Raw genomic sequence first — 22,506 nt, forward strand, 5'->3', positions numbered from 1 at the left:
ACTCTATTGCACCACTCCACTTGGGGTAACCTTCCCTCTGTTTTACTGAAACAGCCATTGGCAATGATACAAATGATTTCCATGTTGGCAAATATGATGGTCGTTTCTCAGCCCTTACCTTACCTTATGTGCTATGTGAGCCTTATTTGACATATTTAGTCATCCCTTGCAGCTTGAAATTCAATCTTCACTTGGCTTCTGTGACATTTTCTCTTCCTTGGTTTTACCGTTATTTAATTGATCATTCTTTCTCATTTCATTCAGTAATTTTTTCCTCTTCAACCTCTGGACTAGATGAAGTTTCAAGAACTCATTTGTCTGACAGCTGCCTTATCTATACCTGCACAATCAATCCAATTGCAACACTTTAAGAAACAATTATTTATTAAATATAATGCGTGCCTGCTACACACTGAACTCAAGTTCATAAGACATATTTCCTATTAATTATTGCACTTTTTATCTCAGGGTTACTTGCCAAAACTTGAAATACTAGAATGTTAACTAGGAGAGAACCTAACTTGTTTTGGATATAGTCATGATGCTTTACATACCAAGGACATGATTCATATAAGAAATAATTACAAAGCTGAACTTAATTTAAGTTAAGAAAATCTGGAGAACATGTCAAAGAAACGACAAAAGAAGCAATAAATATATTGGCAAATATATTTTGCAAAAGATGTACCTAGAGGACTGCTCTCTTCAATATGTGAAGAGTTCTTATAAAATAATAACCAAATTTATAAATTGATTAAAAATCTGAACAGACCCCAAAAAAGATTTACAGCTAGCAAATAAACATATTTTTAAATATTCAAAATCATATGTCACTAAGAACTGCAAATTAACAATGAACCATTTTCTATCAGAATGGCTAAAATCCAACACATGGATAACATCCCGTGCTGGAGCGCTGTGCAGCAACAGTTGCACTCCTCCGTTCCTGGAGGGAATGCAAGATGGAATAAACCCTTCAGGAGAGTTCAGCACTTTCATACGAAGCTAAATAGAATCCTTACCATGTGACCTAACAATCATACTCTTTGATGGAGCTGAAAACATGTGTTTACACAAACATATGGATACAAGCTCTTCATCGCTCAGAAGGGGCAGTTGTCTCTCACCAGGATTTGGTACTAGCACTTTTCTCAGCTATCAAAACCCAGGGCCACTAAAATCCCTTATAAAAATGAGCACATTATTTGCAGAGAATCTATACACCTCATCCCCAATGTGCAACACTTTTAAATTACCTCTAGATTGTTCCTAAAACCTAATCCCATGAAAGTGCTATATAAATAATTCTTGGCCTATGCTTGTAGAGCATAAGGACTAAAAGGGTCTGCCTTACGGAGAGATCTTCTTTCAGAGGTTAACTGAAACCACAGACATCAAACTTAACAGCTACTGGTAACCAAGCATATGCAAAAGGAGTAAGCCTCTTCAAATGTGAAATATGATGTTTTTAGATGACCATTTACTGCTTCCCATAAATACCCTTGGAGTTAAGCATTTTCAATTGCTTGACGCTACTCAGTCCAACATAACAGACTTACAAAATTCACCCAGCCTCCGAATATAACTACTTCCTTCAACTGTGTTTACCAGCTATTTATTCTCAGCATCTAGAATCTGCTGGTGGAGAACAGATAGGACGTGAGGCTTCAGTCACCTAATACAGCATTTTTTTTCCAGGAATTTACAATAAGAGGAATTTTGGATAGAAGCAAACACAATTGAAAATTGTTAACTAAACCAATGCCAATTAGCAAAGAGTAGTCATGAAAATGAAATAGGGCCTGGTGCAATAGCCTAGAGGCTAAACTCCTTGCCTTGCATGTGCCAGGTTTCCACATGGGTGCTGGTTCTAATCCCAGCAGCCCCGCTTCCCTTCCAGCTCCCTGCTTGAGGACAGGGAAAGCAGTTGAGGACGGCCAAAAGCCTTAGGATTTTACACCCTCGTGGGAGACCTCGAAGAGGCTTTGGGTTCCTGGCTTCAGATTGGCTCAGCACCAGCCACTGCGGCCACTTGGGGAGTGAATCAATGCACAGATCTTCCTCTCTGTCTCTGTATATCTGACTTTGCCATAAAAATAAATAAAACTTTAAAAAAAAAAGAAAGAAAATGAAATAAAACTCTTCCTGAGCAGCAAAAACCATGACCCTGGAAAAATTCATTTTTAAAGAACCATGCACCTGGAAATTTTATTTTGGGATTTGCTTGTTTGTTTTTGTTTTGTTTTGTTTTTGCTTTGTTTTAGATTCCTGCTGGGATGACCCAATTTGCCAATATGTCCATGTGGAAATTACAATTACCTGTAAGTACTATAACATAAGGACAATGAGAGTTTTACACTTCCGAGTCAATGACAAAAACCCATTCCACTTGTTCATCCTTTCAACGAAATATGATTTTTTTCTAAAATAGAATACCTCCATAGGAAGGTAGAAAAGACAAGGAAAAGAAAGAATTCATGTCCGTCAACTTGATTAGAAAATGAGTTAGGCTGTCATTGCATTTGCAGGGAAAATGCTGAATGGTAACTGCACGAGTTTCAGTTATGCACACCATTCTTACACCTTATTAGGGATTTGTGGATAATGTTTAGTTTGTGGTTTACTGAATAAACTTGCACATATCCACAAAGGACCTCATGCAACCTCAACTGCATTTCCATCCTGTGAAACAGTGACTTTCCCATTTTCTGAAAGAAAGTTTTGCAAATATCCCACCAAACAATCCAACATCAGAAGGGAGACAAGATCCTGGCATCAAGGTGAGTCTATGCTGAACATCATATCCACGTACAGTTTCCATATAATGTTCTGGAGATAGCACAGTCCAGATCCCTCCTGCAACTGAGAAGTTCTGCAGCAAAAGACATAACCTCAGGAGGAAATTTGGTTTTTCATTCATGGTTAAGTTCCACAGAGAATTCAAAACCTCATAGAACGTAGCCCAGAGAATGTGAGTGGCAAGAAAAATAGCCTGGCATTCCCATGGCCAAATTGAATAGTTGATAAAAGCCTCAAGTTCCATTCCCTTGATCAGAAGAGGGAAAGGTCTCTGTTGACTGCTCCGGACCAGCTTGAGCATTAGTGCCAAAGAACTGTTCATTTAGAAATGTCCTCTGCTTAAAATTCCAACTGAATTCCACATGACAGGGTAATGAGTACCTGCCTAGTTGTGGTTTTGATTAGGTTATTGAATGGGAACTTTTCATTCCTATTCCATAACAATTATGGAAGAAGGAGCCCAGTTGTGTAACGTTAATTTTAAAAATTATGTAAGATTCACATTTGAAATACTGATTCCTGGTATCCAGGTTTATCTGAAAATTGAGGGATGGATGAATTCCCTTTGGAATCCATGTATTTAACCTTTTGCCCCTAGGTGATGCTGATGACTGCCCAATTTAGAGAAAGGGCAGTTAGATGTAAACTTTAGTGGGCATAGGCCCTTCCCAAGCCTTTATTCTCCAACCTATGAAATGGTGATAAGGTCAACGCCCTTTTTCCTTCTCACCTCACTGGGATATTGTACGGGCCACAAGGTACAGAGCTTAATTTTCAGATCTGTAGGTTGGGGAAATTTGTGACATGTCTTTCACATTGATGCCTCACTACGGACATGCCTCTTTTGCCTGTACACAATGCTCTGCTTATGTGTTCACCATATTTCTGGAGCAACAGAGCCTGTGGAGGCAAAAGAACCAAGATGAGTGAATCTGAGAAGGCTGTAAACAAACTAACAGTACGATTTTGCTTGACCAGGATGCATTTGAATCCAATATTCCCTCCTAAGTCATTGCCCTAGCATTAACCTCAAAGTTAAGCAAAAGTATGGAACTGTCAGTCATCTGGAACAGCCGGTGGTTAGACTCCTCCCAAAACATTATTAAACAAAAAACAATGAAGCAAGACATTTTTCCCTCTGCATTTTGGAGATAGTTTGTTATTCTAGAAAAACAAGAATTGATCGGGTGAGCATAAATGGAATATTCCTTTAGAAATATTTGTAAAAAGAAGCCTCTTTGCGATCCACCTCATCGACATTTCTCACTGATTCTTCCATCACTGTCTCGCATCGAGCTGCTCCTTTAATTACCACTGGCACAAAAGCACCTTCTACATTGTCTCTCAAGATTGCTCTTTCCCCCAATGACTGGAGAGGAAATGGCATATTCAAAGTAATAATGCATTTTATTACCTTTCTGCTTGCTTTTTTAAATTACCATTGACATTGGAAGCATTTTGTTATTTCTACTCTTTTTATATCAATAAAGTTCAATTAAAGGAGGAAATAAAAAAGAAGAAATATTTGTAGAAGGCCCAGCACAATGGCTCAGTAGCTAAATCCTTGCCTTGCATGCTCCAGAATCCCATATGGCCAGCGGTTCATGCCCCAGCTGCTCCATTTCCCATCTAGCTCCCTGCTTGTGGCCTGGGAAAGCAGTGGAGGTCCACCCAAAGCCTTGGGACCCTGCCCCTGTGTCGGAGACCTGGAAGAAGCTCCTTGTTCCTGGCTTCAGATCAGCGCAGCTCTGGCTGTTGCAGCCACTTGGGGAGAAAGCCAGGGATGGAAGATCTTTCTCTCTGTTTCTCCTTCTCTCTATAAATCTGCCTTTCCAATAAAAAAAATCAAAAATCTTTAAAAACTAAATCTGTAGGATATAGACATTTCATCTTACGATAAGGGATGCCTACTTCATTCTTGTTCAGTCAATACGTAGAGTTCTCACGTTAGAACATTAGTGTTTGTGTACTTAATGAGGAGGTAGGATGGTTCAGTGCTTGTCTAGTTCTGGTGTGAAGCTGAGCACTTAGTGAGCAGTCAATAAATACAAGTTCCCTCACTGAATCTTATACCCATCTATGAGGGTCTTGAGATTTCTTCTAATGAAGAAACAGGCATATTGACCTTATCAATTGCAGCATGGTCCCCTCAAACTTGGAGAAGGCTCTTTACATATCAAAAAAAAAAAAAACTAAATGCCACAGAACCTTTCATTTTCTTGCTCTCTAGGGCAGACAGACCCAGGCTGACCTGATGCTGCCATCAATATAGTCTCTATAATGAAGTATTCACACAGAGACTCCATCCAGCCAGCTAGGAGACTATGTATATGGCAATAAAAGACTGTAACAGAAAGCTGTTTGGTTTTAATAGTTTCAGGTATTTCTACACATCTTTGCTCATCATGTGTCATGTTGAATTATACCACGTCAAGAATGTGACAGCAACATCCCATAATGGAAGTTACATAATGAAATGGCCTAAAAAATTGAAATGGAAGGGTGGCAGGAGCATGATAAAGGAGGGAGAAGAGATGTAAGGAAAGGATTTTAAGAGAAATATTTCCTTTTCATTGAATTTGATTTCCAGATTCAAAACAAACAAAAAGATTGCACAAGAAACTGTAAGTGGCATTGCCTGCTGTTTCCAAATGAGATACTCCAAGTCAGATCTGAACATTTTAATGAAGCAAAGCCACATGGATCAGAGCACAATTTCTGGAGTTATACTTTGCAACACAATTCCTAGCTGTGTTATATATTAGTACTATAAATTCAAAAAGTGCCTCAGTTCTCATATCTGTAAACCAGGGATAAAAATAGTATTGCTTCATGGAAATCATTATGAAAATCAGCTTAGATTATTTGATTTAAAAGCTTTATTTTCTATTTTCATATTTATTTCATATATTTATATTTTTAAGATTTACTTGCTTATTTTTAAAATGGAGCTGAAGAGAGAGAGATCAATTTTCCACCCCCAGGTCACTCCACAAATGGCTTCCAAGACCAGGACTATGCCAGCGTGGAACCAAGGGCTAGGAACTTAATCCAAGTCTCCCACATGGATAGTAGGAGCTGAAGTACTCGGGCAGACCTCTGCTGCTTTCCCAGATGCATTAGCAGGGAACCAGATAGGAAGTCCAACAGCAGAAACTCCAACCAGAGCTCATATCAGACCGCAACATCACAGAGGGTAGCCTAATGTGTTGTACCACAATGCTAGCCCCAGAGTCAATATTTTAAACACTCAGATTATGGTCTGACATATACTAAGCACAACATAAGTGAGGTGTGTAGTATGTAAACACAGTCATATATTTATATTTATACTGTGTTATACACTTACCAATATTCATATATGTACAGTTTTTAAATTAGGCACTCCTTATGTTTACAGAATTAAGTGGTAAAGATACAGAAACTAAGAATCTGCACCTAGTGCCATTCAAAACACTAGTTGCTACTCTTCAGAGCAAACGTTCTTCCCAAGGTTGGCCATGTGAAATGGGAAAAAATGACAATATCATGCAGATATTGCTGACAGATATTGTGAATCATTTAATATGGCTGGCTTTACAATGAACATTTTTCAGAGTATGTTATTTCAGTTTCACAGCTTATGAGTGTGAAAATAAGAGATGTTGAATAACTTGCCTAAGCTCACACAGCAAACGAGTAATGCAGCTGGAAACTGACTCCAGTGTATTTGGAAATACACTCAAGTGTATTTCCAAACTCAGGGCCATCTGTCTCTCCTATTAAATAGTCACATATGTAGTTTAAAAAAAAAACCTTTTTTTAAAGATGACTTTATTTTTGTTGGAAGGACAGATCAGAATTATAGAAAGGAAAGTCATAAAGATCTTCTATCCACTGGTGCACTTCCTAAGTGTCTGCAACAGCCATGGTTTAGCTGGTCTGAAGTCAAGAGCCAGGAGATTCTTCTAGGTTTCCCACACGGGTGCAGGGTCCCAAGGTTTTTGGCCATCCTTGACTGTTTTCCCAGGATACAAGCAGGGAGCTAAATGGGAAACGGAGCAGCCAGGACAGAAACCAGTGCTCCTATGGGATCCCTGCACAAGCAAAACGGGGATTTAACCACTAAGCCATGTGCAAAGCCCTAACATATGTATATTTCAGTTAACATAGTTCATATTCTGGCCTAGTTCAAAAACTAATAGTCCGGGGTAGTTTAGAGCCTAATTTCTGAAGTGGCAGCATCTTGCCAGGCACAAAGCCATATAAAGCAAAACTCCCTTACTTTCTTGACGGGATGACATTTCTCTAAAGAAATCATGACAGCACGGTTGAGACACTGAAGTAGTAGTACAATGAGCACAAGGCATTTTTAAAGACTTTGTCTACTAATCTATTTTTAAACACTAACTGTACTGGTCATTGTGCTAGTAGTTTACAAGGATTACTTATGAGGTTGAAACTATCATCCCCAGCCCATCATACATAACAATCAGCTTATGCATTACATTAGCGGAAAGAGAAACAGAGTTACTGAGAAATATATCTAAATAACAGTGGAGACAGCTTTCAAACCTGATCATGTAACCTGAAAGCCTAAATTCTGGACTCCTCTGCCTTTGTTTCCATAAGACAGGATCAAACGTCAAAGCTAGTACCCTAGACACAAATTACCAAGGAAGTCATAAGTTTAAATAAGCATGGAAATGTTCAAAAGGAAGGCAGAAATCTCAAGAAGGAAGAAGTTGTCAGTAATTCATAAATGGGATCAGCAGTTCCTTGCACCCATATTTATACTTCGGTTTAGACGGGAAGGCAGACAATACCGAACTTTCAATATGAAAAGGAAGAGTGGTTATCTTGTTGGAGATAATGAACTTTGAACTTGTCATTCACTGTGAATTTGAGAGGCAGTCAGAAATGAATAAAAGCAGCATTGCTCACAGTTATTATGATAATGCTTTGAGATTAAGCACTGAACACTGCATATGATCTAAAGTGAAAGTAGAGTTACATTCAGAGACTGCAGACACTCTCTGAGTCTCTGGCTTTTGCTTTGACCTCAGCAACCTCCTCTGCTTCCTTCTTTCCCAGTCGTATAGAAAGTCATCCTGCTTTTGTTAAAAGTGATTTGCACTGTGACGGATATGAGCCCTTAACTTTCAGATGTCTAAGTGCACTTTGCCACTGAGCTTTCCCCTTCCAACCTTACTGCCCTAAGAAACATCACCATCTTCAATTCCCAAGGAAGTGTTAGTTTTTTTCTTCCAGTGGGCCTGAACCAAGGGAGGGTCTTCTTAGGATGGAACATAAGGGCATTTAGGAAAACAACTCTCCTAACTAGAGAACATCTTGTTTAGTACTTAACGCTACATGATGAAGAGAAACTTCATCCTGGAGTTTGCTGGGTCTACTTTCTCCCACTATTTCCATCTGTTATTTGTCTGTGATACAGACAGCATCTCAGATGGCTAAGTGCTCATCCAAAACTCCTAGATTAGGGTCCGTCTGTTAACCCATGAGTTTTGATCAGTCACTCACAGATTCCATTTCTCTGATGCCTACAAAAGAGTTTCACAGGTTGGCCATAGTTAACAAAGTAAATCTTTCCTTCTCCAAAATAAAAGGAAGAAAATCTCCCTAATGATCCTCTTCCCATGCTATCTCGAAAGTTCATGTTCTCCAGCATTAAACCTCAATGGCCTTCGCCCAAATGTACTGCATCTGGATTAAATGCCTATTATGTAATATGTATTCACTTATATATTGTGGCATTAGGAGTGATTTTTCTTCATTTTAAAAATAATATTTTCTATAGTAGAGATTTATATAAATAAGGTTATTTATTTCTTTTGAAATAAACTAAGTAAACCAACATGCTTCCCATATTCCTACGAAAAGCAAAAAAATGAACAGAGAATACACTTTTCTAAATCAATATATGACTCCAAAAATTAAAAAGCCAGGTCAAAGGAAGTCCATTTTCAGTTGAATCCAACCAAGATTAATTACTTTGCTAGGAATGTGTGTATCTTTGAGAATTTCATCTTGCTGTGCTAATACTCATATGGTAGCCATGTGTTTTATCTAACTTTAAACTTTCTTAAGTAATAGTTAAAACTCAAAATATAGTTCCTCAATGTTCTAGTTATATTTAAAATTTTCAGCAGCCAAATATGACTAATGGTTCCCAACCTCACAACACAGTAGCAGAAAACCCACCATCACAGAAAGATTTGGTGGACAGCATTATTATGGATGCTCAGAGGCTGAACTCACTATGACAATCGGCAAACAGCCCACCTGTAGAAGCAAGACTTCTACTCATTTACATGAAATAGGACATGCTGACTCTACTTAGATTTGTTGCTGATCCAGAGTGACCAAAAGTGTTCTCAGAAGACTATGTGGTTTCACCAAAAACCCCAACCTGAAGGCACTCCAGGAAGCTGTAAAGTTGTATAGAAAAAACGCGGGAGTCATACCAGAACTAATAGAAATCTAGGACACTACCAAGTGTTGTTATTCAAAGTGGTTTTTCAAGCAAGAAACCCATTTGTTGCCTCTGTATAGCGAAATATAGATACATTTTCATTCGTGATGAATAGAGTCAAGTATTGGCTATGCACTTGAGCCTGGACATATCCTCTGGTATTACCATAAAAGAGATATATGAAGTCTAACACTCTGTATTAAGAAGACCTTACTCAGAGCTTAGTAATTACATCTCATTAATATCACATATCCTTATATTTGTGCTATACGAAAAATCTTTGGACCAGCAACATCAGCATTACCAGTGAATCTAGAATTACAGAATATCATGCCCTACCCAGATTCTATTCAGTCAGACACTCGTTTAGAGATTGTCTACTCAAACATACATTGAAGGTCAAGTTTCACTGATATTTCTCCCTTGTCTTTCACTTTAAATGCCTAAAATTCAGAGCAAACTCAGATGATTTCTGACCTAAATTTTGAACAATACCCTTTATCTAATAAACATGGTGGGGCTCAATCAACATGTATTAGTTAATTAAAAATCCGATGTCTGCTTGTCAAAATAAAGAATGCAGTGTAATTTGAAAAAAAATTGTCAAAAAAATCCTTAAGAAATCATGTGAGGAGTAATGTTGTGCAAAACCAGCAATCTGGAGCGAACATGCTGTATGGACACTGGTTCGAGTCCTGGCTGCTCCAAATCCAATCCTACTTCATACTGTTTTGCCTGGAAAAGCAACAAAAGATTGCCCGAGTGCTTGAGCCCCTGAGCCTGCATGGGAGACCTGGAGGAAGCCACTGGCTTTGGACTAACGTGCTTCAGGCCATTGCAGCCATTGGGAGAGAGGGGGTTGAACCAGTAAATGGAAGACCGCTGTTTTTCCCTATCTGTAAATCAGCCTTTTAGATAAATAAATAAATCTTCAAAGAAAAAAAAGCAATATTAAGAGCATTTTAGTATTTCCTTTTGGTGTAAAAATGTAAAAATTAGTGATTACCATATACCATGTAGTAATACTAATAAGAAAACACATGATCTTTTTGTTTTTACATGGCTGTCTGAAAGGGCAATCATTTTTAAAAGCTTTTATTGGATAGTGCGAACAGAATAATGCCCTAATTATAGCCTTCCATTTTATTTGCCATGGGGAGGAAATGCACCAGATGAAACTATTTGTGGCATGATGGTTTGTTCAGCTGTATTAAATGCTTCTAAGTGCTGACTTTTATCGTTCTTAACAAGTCAAGACCAGGCTGAATGTCTTTGAGGATAATTGTTTTTATTCATTTCCCTTCTGCATTGCTAAAATGGTGGTAATATGTAAATTAAGGACCCAGACCTCTGCTGGTACTCAGAAAGAAGCCAAAGCTGCTCCCCTTAAATTGCTTCATGTCTCCATGATAAGGGGCTTCTCCTACCAAAACTTCTTGATTGTTCAATGTGATTGTCAAGCCACATAAGTTACATAACCAACTCGTGCTTAGAACGCATTCCAGAAATAAGAAAATTCCTGCCAATGTATAACAAGCTCTCTATAACACTTAGTTCTTATGAATGAGTAAGTAAAGCAATGAGTAATGTCATGAGTATAGTAGTTTTACGAAAATTCCTGGAGGCCCCAGACCATGCTTTCTGGGCCTTATCCTCGGGTTCTATCATTTATTTGCATTCAGAATATTGCTAAAGAAATAAAGCATGATATTCCACAGGGATTGATCTTACCTCCCATGAGACATTCGACAATGTCTGGAGACTTTTTTTTTGACAGTCTTGAATTGAAGGAGCTGGGGAGTGGGGAGGGAATTTGGTGGCATATAGTGCATGCAGGCCAGGGAGGTTTCCAACCATCCTAAAAATGCACAGACAAGTATTCTCGCCTCAAAGAATTACCTACCAAGCAATGCCAGTAGTGTGGAGGTACAAACCCTGGATAAGAAGAGCCTGTTACCATCACGAGCACTCAGCAGTGTTATTCACTCAAAAAAAAAAAAAAATCTACCAAAACACCAGAGACTTTTACTAGCAAATTCTCAAACCAATAAATAGGGATTCACAGAGTTCTTATTTCATGCTTTGCACTGTTTTAGATATATGGAAAACACAACACCAAGCAAACATTGAGCCTGGCAGTTAAGATGCCCTTGTCCCACACTGGAACACCTGGGTTTAAGACTCAGCTCTGGCTCTTACCTCGAGCTTCCTCTTACCATAGATCCTAGCAGGAAGTAATGAGAATTCCCACCTGGGACACGTGAAATGCATCCTCAGCTCCCAGCTTTGGCTTCTGCCTAACTATTATGGACAGTTGAGGAAGGTAAAAGCAGATAGAATCTCTCTCAAATTTAAAAATAATAATGATTAATTAATTGAAATTTTAAAACCACAAAAAGGTAAAGCACTGTTTTTACATACTCTTCCCGAAACTAGAAATTAGAATTCAAGCCTCATAGGACAAATCCTCATTGATCCATCCCAGCAATTTTTTGCTGCCTCCCAACATGGTGCCCAGTCTAATTACGTATGACTCCCTGTCCCCCTGGGATGCCACTTTTCATTCTCATTCACTTCCTTGTTCTGAAGGAACTGCAATTTACCACTGAATGGTTATTAGCCTTTTTCCCTTTAAGAGACTAAGCAGGAAAAAAGGCCTACAGGATAATTTTAAAAGTTGTTGCTCCAGTTTTTCTCCAACTTTCGAAATCTCTGTTGGCTTTTAATTAAGAACTTGCATTTAGACTGTGAGATGAACCAGATTTGAAGGATTTTTTTTTTTCTTTTAATGAAATAGCACTCATTTCCCTAGGAGGGGTTTTCCCCAGATTCTCATTGTTCTACTAAAGATGATTTACATGGGCATCTGTGAAGGTAACTGAATCTTTGATTGGAGTGGGAGGCCAGGGTAGTCATACTGTGCCTTCCCTCCAAGAAACTAGGAGAGAAATACCCTGGGGACACGGAGCAGAGAGCCTCACAATGGGTTATGTCAGAGCCCCTAAGAGCAGCAGCAGGGGCCCCAAAATATGCAATGAATGTGACTGAATCAGTCAGCTGTTTCCAAAACTTGCGATGCACATTTCAGTTCACTCTCTATCCTCTTTTGGCCTTGTAAACTTTATGCATATTCAAGAAGACTCCAAGCTAAATTACCTCCATGCACCCAATTCTTGAGCTCCCCTGTTTTGAAACCCTTCAGTGCTTTCAGCTCTGTTAATTTATTATTTATTTATCTTGCTAAGCCATTTGGCTAAGGATCAGGGTAAATCGATAACTCCCTTTATAGAAATTAGTAAGAAAAGCATCGTGAGGATAAGATGTACAGGTATTCTCAAAATACTTCTGTGGAGGCCAGCGTTGTGGCATAGCGAACAAAACCACCGCCTGTGACACCAGCTGTCCATATGGATGCTGGTTGGACTGCTAGCAGTTCACCACTCATTCAGCTCCATGCTATTGGCCTGGGAAAAGCAGCAGAAGACAATCCCAGTGTCTGAGTCCCTGCCATCCATGGAAGAGACTTGAATGAAACTCTCAGCTCTGGGGTTTGGCCTGATCCAGCTCTTGGAACCATTTAGGGAGTGAACCAGCAAATGGAAGGTCTCTGTGTCTCCCTCTCTTTGTGATTCTACCGTTCAAATAAATGAATCTTTAAGAAATGTCAACCACAGTGATATGTATTAATTACAAAAGGACAAAGGATAACTTTAGATTGGATAAGCCCGAGACTGGTACTGTGCCATAACAGGTAAAATTTCTGCCTGTACTGGGTACCTATACCAGTCATAGTTGCTGCACTTCCAACCCAGCTTCTTTCTAATGTACCTGAGAAAGCAGCAGCAGAAGGTGCAAGTGCTTAGGCCCCTGCACCCACATGAGAGATGCAGAAAAACCTTCTGGCTTCAGATCAGCCCAGCTCCTGCTATTGAGATCTTTTGGAAGTGAACTAGCAAATGGAAAACATTTTGCTGTGTCTCTCCCTCTCTTTGGGTCTCTGCCTTTCAAATCAATGAATAAATCTTTTAGAAAAGGAAAAAAGAATGAACCTAGCAGATAAATGATCAAGGTTGACATCATCTTAAATGAGATGTAACAACATCTTATATCACCCTCGTGGTGGACTAAGAACACTACATAATTTCTTTTCCAAAAATATACAATTCACTCCAACCACAAGAAAAATATCAGGAATTTGAATTAAAGAACAATCTCAAATGTCTAGCGAATATCTTCAAAATTGAAAGAAATTCATAAAACTGTCACTGACTAAAGGAGATATATGACTAACACATGTTGGGGTTCTGGATGAAATGTAGATCAGAAAAACAGCAAAATGCACATAAAATCTCTAGATAAATTAACAATATTGTATTATATAAATGTTAATTTACTGGTTTTCTTAACTCTATGATATAATGGTATTTAGGGAAATTATAGCACTAAACAGTGGGATTGATAGAACTTATTGCAAGTATGTATTTAAGAATTAAGTGAAACAAAAGAAATTTTTTTCCAAAGTGGCCATAACATTTACATCCCCAACGGCACTTGTCAGCGCATGGGACATTCAGTCTTTCTCAATTTAGCTGAGCTATTGGAGATACAATAATTTCAATGATCTTTTATTTCCATTTTCTTAATAGGTAATGATATAAATCATTTTTACTATTTAAGAGAGACAGAAAACTGCCAACTACTGATTCATTCCCTGAATGCCCACAGCTGGCTACATTCTTACATGTTAACACATACCATTCACATTCTCTCTTGCAAGCACATAGCCAGGTATTTTTTTCAACTTCTGAATTAGGAAAATGGATGAAATGAGATCATTGAAGTGAGAAAAGGCAGAATTAGCTTGCCAGACTTTCTGTGCACCTGTCTTCAAGTCTGGCTCTTCGGAGAACACACAGAATTGACAAACACAGTAAACGTGCAAAGGAGGGTTGTAGGAAAGAGCTAAGTAACTAGGAAAAAGCAATGGAGAAGGATGATCTATACAAATAAGAAAAAGAATTTGTCACTGACTTGAGAAGAGGCAATTAGGCTACTGCCTGCAACTTCAACATCCTGCATGAGCTCCAGCTCAGTACTGCCAGTGCCACTGCAACTCCAGCTCCATTCTGATGATCCCAGGAAAGTATCACAAGAGGGCCCAAGTTCTTGGGACATGACCATGCACATAAGGGATCTGGATGGAGCTTTAAGCTCGTGGTTCTAGCCTACCCTTGCCCAGGCCTTTGAGGCTGAATCAATAAGTGAAAGACTCTCTCTCTCTCCAGCTCTGCCTCTAAAATAAATAATTGTTTTGAAATAGTGTGTGTAATCGCTTTAAGAAAAAGAGCTCATTTGAAAATTTAGAGATGGTGGTACTAGAAATCTTACAAAGCCGTTGTAGTTGCCTCTGGTTGCTCAAGACAAAGCAGGAAATCCATACACATGACTGTGCACAATTTCCTACCAGAAAATGAATTAAAATCTAACCACTTTATACAAATGTGAGATGTCTGTTTATACCTTATCTATTTGAAAGCCCTATAAATACTTTTTAGCATAGAGACTAGGATACAGTTACTGAAACTCCCAGATGAGAGAAAATATATAATCTTGTCCTTTATGGATTGGTTTATTTCACTGAGCATAATGGACTCAAGTTGGGACCATTCTGTTGCAAATAGTAGAATTTTATTCCTTTTCATGGATGAATAGTATTCAATGGGGTAGATGTACCACAGTCATTATGCACTCCTTTTGACAGGCATCTGAGTTGTCTCCATGTCTTTGCTACTATAGATTGTGCTGCAAGAAAATAAGATTAAATCCTTAAAAAATGGTAGAATGCAATTTTCTACTTGACTTTGAAGTCAACTAAATCAAGATCTAGAGAGCTGTTTAAAGCGTTTGCCAATTAAAGTGATCTCCCTATTCTCTCCCACACACATATACACATGATTTATCATCAAGTTGAAACAAGACTCCATCCTATCCCTGGCAATTGAGTTTAAATAACCAAGACAAAGTACATTTTCTTAAGGTATACTTTTTTTAAAAGATGTAAATGAAAAAATTACAGAGAGAGAAGGAGACTTATGAGCGGAAGATACGCACATATACGTGTACACCAAGACAGATCTTCAGTCTGCTGGTTCACTGCCCAGACAGCAGCAAGACCTAGGGCTTAAACAGGTTGAAGCCAGAAGTCCAAAGCTTCATCAGGGCATCTCATATGGTTGTCAGGGACCGAAGCACTTGGACAGTATTCTATTGATTCTGCCTGATCTGCAGCAGAGAGCTGAATCAAAAATGGAGCACTAGGGGCATAAATCTTAAGCAAGTAACTTTACATGCTCTGCCACAATATGGGCCCCAAAATATGCTTGTATCATTAGAAATGGATCTGATTATTTATGGCTGGAATTTTAAGTAGCATTGTATATATCAAGAAAAACCTATTGAACATCTAATTGCCACTTAAGCCAGATAAATTACAAATCATAATGTGAGCGCACGCTTGTACATGTATATGCATGTATGCATCTGTGTATTGGGAGGCATCGAGTAGTGTGTGGAGTCAACTCATACAAGCACCAAGAGACACTGGATGATCTTTTCCCAACTCCACATTACAGATGTCTCTTGGACAGTTAGGTTGAAATCAGCCATGGTGGCATTATTTATACTACAACATTTGTACAGCTACAAATCGTCCCACTCCTCTACCCCACCACAGGAGAGCTTGTTGTTAAATCATTAGTGTAATACTTGATTCTTATAAGTATTATTTGTATATCCCTATAACCGATATGTTCTTAGAAAGAAGATATAGCATGATTACATTCAGATTATAGGCAGTGCATGCATCACTTATCTATACTGCTGATATCTTTAGTTTTTGTTTTTATACACATTGAAATTTGGGCAAATTGAACCAAAGCATTTTTCCATTACTGATATATTACTATATGGTTAATAACATAAGGAGGAAGAGAGAAAAATATGTATTTATCTGTTCAAACTTACCAAATACTCCTTTACTATAAGTCAAAAACCAAGGTACAAGTTCTGCTAATCACTATACCATGAAACACATGCATATAGAGCCCAACACTTTCAATATTTAATATGTATCCTAAGCAGCTAACAGCAATTCTGAATGTATCGTTCTGAATCTGAAAGGTCTCATGCTGGAAAAACGCAATGTGGCATGACAAGAGTTCAGAAATCTCAGACCTAACTCATGAAGTATATATAATATTTACAAGTTCTCTCTATATATATTATTGCCAATTACTTTAGCTTTTATAAATCCTCTGACATGATTGAGGTACTCTTGTGATAGACTTCAGTTAGATTTTTCATGGTTACAAGAGAATTTTACCTAGTGACCCAAAGTATTGTTAGTATAGTGTATGTGATAATCAGATAGCTCCCCTAGCACTCATATACCCACCTTATAAAATGGAATATAAGTCATACTAAATGTTTATTAAAGGAGACCTAAGATTGGTTAGCAAAGAACACGTAAGTCTTTTTAAACAGATAATATAAAGTGGTCTGGTTTTATATAGAGAGACTGTAAATGCATGCAGAATTCTTTCTGAAAAACTTTGAGATATAATTCACATTCTATATGTTTTACTTCTCACACCATTTTGCATCCATCACCTCAACCAATTTTAGAACATTATACTACCCCAGAAACTCTGCACCCCTTACCCATAAACCTTCAATTCCCCTAGTCCCCAGTCTTTCCACTAGCCTTAGGCAACTGCTGCTTTGCTTTTCTGCTCCATCAATGGCCCTACTCTGAACAATTTATGTAAGTGGAATCATATAATGTGCGGCACATCGTGACTGGCTTCTGTCACCTGGCATACTGCTTTCAACATTTATACATGCTGCAACATTTAGCAATGTTACATTTCTTAATACTAAGTGCTAAATAATATCTTGCCATGTGGACAAACCACGTTTTTTTATTTTGCTTACCTCTTTTTTCAGCTACTGGATATTTGCATTGTTTCCTCTCTGTGATTATTGTGGTTAATAACTGTTAAGAACTCTCATGGATAAGTTTCGGTTTAGACATGTGTTCATTTCTCTTAAATATACACCTAGGAGTAAGATTACCAGATTACATAGTAACTCCATGTTTAGCAATTTGGAGATAGTCCATACAGTTTTCTGAAAGAGCTGCGAAATTTTCTATTCACACCAGAGATCACATTCTTGCTCTTCTTAAATATCTGAGAAAACTCAAGAATACCACTTAAACTCATTCTAGGTAATTGATATTTTCTTGCCTTAAGTCTGCTCGCTTTTATTAATTCATATATTTTTCTATTGTATAGACACATCAGCTACTACAAACATGATGATTCTATTTTAATGCTTTTGGTCTTTGAACTCAAAACTTTTATTAATTTTCACCTTAATTTTCAATGGAAGGAGAATTATTTGCTGCAATTACTAAGATTTAACTTTTTAAGATTTCTTTATTTTTTAATTGGAAAGTCAGATTCACAAAAAGAAGGAGAGATAGAAAGAAAGGTCAACTGCTGGGCCCGGCACCGTGGCCTAGTGGCTAAAGTCCTCGCCTTGAACCCGCCTGGGATCCCATACGGGCGCCGGTTCTAATCCCAGCAGCTCCACTTCCCATCCAGCTCCCTGCTTGTGGCCTGGGAAAGCAGTGGAGGACGGCCCAATGCCTTGGGACCCCACACCCGTGTGGGAGACCCAGAAGAGGTTCCTGGTTCCCGGCTTCAGATCGGCGTGCACCGGCCCGTTGCGGCTCCCTTGGGGAGTGAAACATCGGACGGAAGATCTTCCTCTCTGTCTCTCCTCCTCTCTGTATATCTGACTTTGTAGTAAAAATAAATAAATCTTTAAAAAAAAAAAAAGAAAGAAAAAGAAAGGTCATCTGCCCACTAGCTCACTCCCCAAGCGGCCCGAACGGCCAGAGCTGAGCCGATCCAAAGCCAGGAACCAGGAACTTATTCCTGGTCTCCCATGCTGATATAGCATCCCAAGATGTTGGGCCATTCTCCTATGCTTTTCTGGGTCCCAAGCAGGGAGATGGATCCCAGCACGTGCAAGGTGTGAACTTTAGCCACTAGGCTGCTGTGCCAGGCCCAAGACTTAATCTTAGCAAAGGCAAATACACAACCAGGTTTAGAATCAGGTCCAGGGTCCTCATTTACTAGATTTCTTCTTTAAAGTCTATATTTGGAGGCACAAAACTGTGGCTGAAATTGTGCACATGACCACACTCAACTATGCTTGTGTAGCATGAGGCTCTTCTATATCTGTATTCAGTGAAGGAATTTAAGAAAGCCATATTATGAGGTACAGGTCAGTAAGTCAAAATTCACATTAAAAGAGCAAACAAAAAACTTAAGATATACAAATATTCTACACTTCTATTTTGGAAGAAGTCACAGCTACAGCCGTGACTAAGTGTTTTAATGAAGTAGTAGTATCCTACATGGTCTTAACAACCTATCCAATTAACACTCTCGCCCTTTTGTGGACAACTAGCAATACTTGTTCAAAGGCAAAATATAGGTTACAGAGAAAAAGCATCCTTCATGTGTTAACCAAAATAAACCTGGCTTTGGAAAAGGCAAATGCATGCAAGAATATTTGCTTTCTTCAGATCTCTCTCAGAAACAAAGTGAATAACTGGGTTACAGAACAATACTGTTAGGAAATAATCTCCTTGTGGAGGCAAAGGAATTTTGCAGAGGTTACTTCACATCTATCCTTGTTTCCTGCTGCCTCCCCTTAGAGATGGAAGTTCCAGGAGGACTGCACTTCATTCTCCCTGCTTGAATCCTCTAAATAACTTGTATTCAATGACAGGTTCCTAAATATTTTCTGAAAATAAGAGCAGGAAAGGGCCAGTGCAATGGCTCATCTGCAAGATCCAGGATTCCTTACAGACACTGGTTCTAATCCCAGCAGCTCCACTACCCATGCAGCTCCCTGCCTGTGGCCTGTGAAAGCAGAGGAGGATAACGTAGAGTCTTGGAACCTGGCACTTACACGAAAAACCTGGCAGAAGTTCCTGGCTTTTGGCTGGCTTCAGATCCTTCCAGTTTCTGCCATTGCAGGCATTTAAGGAGTGAACCAGCAGATGGAAAATCTTTCTTTCTGTCTCTTCTTCTTTTGTAAATATGTCTTTCCAAGAAAAATAATTTTTAAAATATAAGGGCAAGGGCCCAGTGTGGTAGCCTAGTGCTTAAGTCCTCACCTTGCATGCGCCAGGATCGCATATGGGCACCAGTTCTTATCCCGGCTCATCCTTTTCCCTTCCACTTCCCTGACTGTGGCCTGGAAAAGCAATCAAGGATGGCTCAAAGCCTTGGGACCCTGCATCCCCATGAGACCTAGATGAGGCTCCTGGATCCTGGCTTCAGATGGACTCAGCACTGGTTGTTGCAGCTACTTTCTCTCTGTTTCTCCCTCTCTACAGATCTGACTTTCCAATAAAAACAAATAAACCATTTTAAAAATAAAAATAAGGGCAAGTAGCATATGACAATATTAAACACAAGTCTTTTTTTCATTTGCACCAGGGCAAAGATCAATACTCGGTTTGAAAGTGTCATCAGCAAAGGACAGCAATTTTGCTTCATCCGGAAGCCCACCTTGCATTTCTGAAATGATGACATACTCTGAGGATAACCCATCAACGATGTCGTGATATGTGACCAAGAAGCAAGGAATGTTGGAGGCAATGATTTAGTAGAAAATTACCTTGTATTTCTTAGTTCCTCCCTTTCTACCACATCATTCCAAACTTCAAAAACAAGTTTCATCCAAAGCACAGAATTTTTTTGAATGCCAGATGAGCTAGCAATTCCATTTGTATGGTCTCAAGTATCCTGGTTTGCAGAATGATCAGAAAAGCAAAATTCAGGACTCAAAGACACAAGCAGTCTCAAGAACGGTAACAAACTTACCACCCTGAGGAATTTGTCCTTGAAAACCGTGGCTGAAGGAGTGATACATATTTAAAAATAAATTATTTTTTGGGCTTGGCACGGTGGCCTAGTGGCTAAAGTCCTCACCTTGAACACGCCAGGATCCCATATGGGCTCCAGTTCTAACCCCTGCAGTCCCGCTTCCCATCCAGCTCCCTGCTTGTCCTGGGAACGCAGTTGAAGATGGCACAAAGTCTTGGGACCCTGCCCCCGCGTGGGAGACCTGGAGGAAGTTCCCTGGCTCCTGGCTTCAGAATGGCGCAGCAACAGCCATTGTGGTCACTTATGGAGTGAATCATCAGACAGAAAATCTTCCTTTCCGTATATCTGACCTTGCAATAAAAATAAATAAATCTTTTAAATAAATAAACAATAAATTAATTTTTAAAAAATTTAAAAACACCTTGGAACTCTGGAGGCCTTTCTTAACAGTTACATTAGGGATCTTCTTTTATTTGGAAGTAGAGATGCATGCTGAAGCTCTTCTATGTTTCCAGTCTTCTGGATACCATTAATTTGAGCCAGAGAAAGACCTCAAGAGAGGAAAAAGGAAAGAAGAAATGAAATGGAGAACAAAAACTTAGCTAGCAGAAACTTTAAATTGAAATTAAGTCCCTCCTGGGACTGGACCTGAATAAAATAGATGAGCTTGCTCCAAAACTCTGGTCTCTGCAGATACAAAAGGATGACACAAAATTCACTTTCAGAGCAATAATTAAAGGAGATGTTCTTTACAATACAAATTTTCTCCAAGTAAAACAGTGAGTATTACTTGATGGTGAAGAAAGGTTAGGACATCAATAGCATGAATGGAAATTATTTGAATTCTTCACCTGTTTTCCTACGCACAGTGTTTAGGCAGTATGATATTTTGTGGACAAGATGTAGGGGATTTGAATGATTTCAGTTTTCACTTTACCTCCTGCTTACACTCAAATTCATGAGTGCTTGGAATTTGCTTTTGTAAGTAATTTTATAGTTCAGTCCATCTCTTGTATAATCCTCTTAATGCAAACATTGATTTCATGATCTATGACCTTCATTGTTAAACTAAGAGGAAGGGGAAAGAAAGCAAATTTAATTTGAGATGTGTTGTGTTTCTGATCTTTTATGACCTATCCTACTTTATTTTTGAATACTATCTTTTAAGTAGGAGGTGGAAATTTTATTGAGGCACAAAGAGAATTAAAAGTAAGATCGCATAACTTATAGAAGATATATATTGTTATATGTCTATTATATTTTCTAGAGAATTTTAAAGTCATTGCAATGCAAGATAAGTTCAAAAGGAAGTGTCAATGCAGGGAAGTCTTTCAGGACCATAAAAAGAGTGAGGAAAAAGTACAATATAGCCTATCAAGATCAAATCTGGTACTTCATAGACAACAGACTCAAAGCGGCACTAAACAATAGTAAAACTACCATACCAATGCATGAGGGGGGAATCGGGTGTGATCCTGACAACCTCTTAACAGGAGGTCATATGCGTGGAGCAGGGGGCACTCCAGAGTGGAGCAGGTGGTAAAGAGGAAGCTTGGATCCCAACCATGAAGACTCCCAGACCTTCACCACAAACTATTAATACGAGCAACAAGGACTACATCCCAACTGCCAAGGAGGCCACAAGGAATTGGATGCCCTCGGAGGCCGAGTACTCTGAGGTCACCCACCCTCAACCGGAGCTTCCACAGGGGATGGAAGAAGTCCAAACACTGCCGTGTAGAGGCCAGCGTCATCGGAAAGACAACCAGAAGCCCTGAGCAGTTCGCAGAAACAGAAGAACAGTAAACGTCCTTCGGGACCAGGGAGGAGAGCTTTCTCTGGTCTGAACCTGGCTCCACCTCTGGACCCACCCTCTCTCGCAATGACCATTGGGATCGTTCCGAAAACCCCTCATAGCAAACAAACAATCATACAAACTAAAAAAAAAAACCTAAAATAAATAGACAAACAACAAAAAGTAGAGCCTGGAATCTGACAGGAAAGAGCTGGCGTGGATTGGCTCATGCCTCGCTGGGTGGGACACAAAGATTAGTTACTCCTCACCATGGTGTTGGGGATTTCCCTGCACACCCCCCACAAAAACAAACAAATAAAAAAATGTTCAGCACCTTAATTGTCGACAAATGTCTTGTTAGAGTTACAAGTCAGTCTAGATTACCCTAAAATCTGCCAAGATCAGCAAAATTATACTTCAACACAACAAATGGCTAAATACTAAAATGAAATAGACACGAGACAGCTGAA

This window comes from Ochotona princeps, chromosome 1, assembly GCF_030435755.1.
Source record: "Ochotona princeps isolate mOchPri1 chromosome 1, mOchPri1.hap1, whole genome shotgun sequence".
Taxonomy (NCBI): Eukaryota; Metazoa; Chordata; class Mammalia; order Lagomorpha; family Ochotonidae; genus Ochotona; species Ochotona princeps.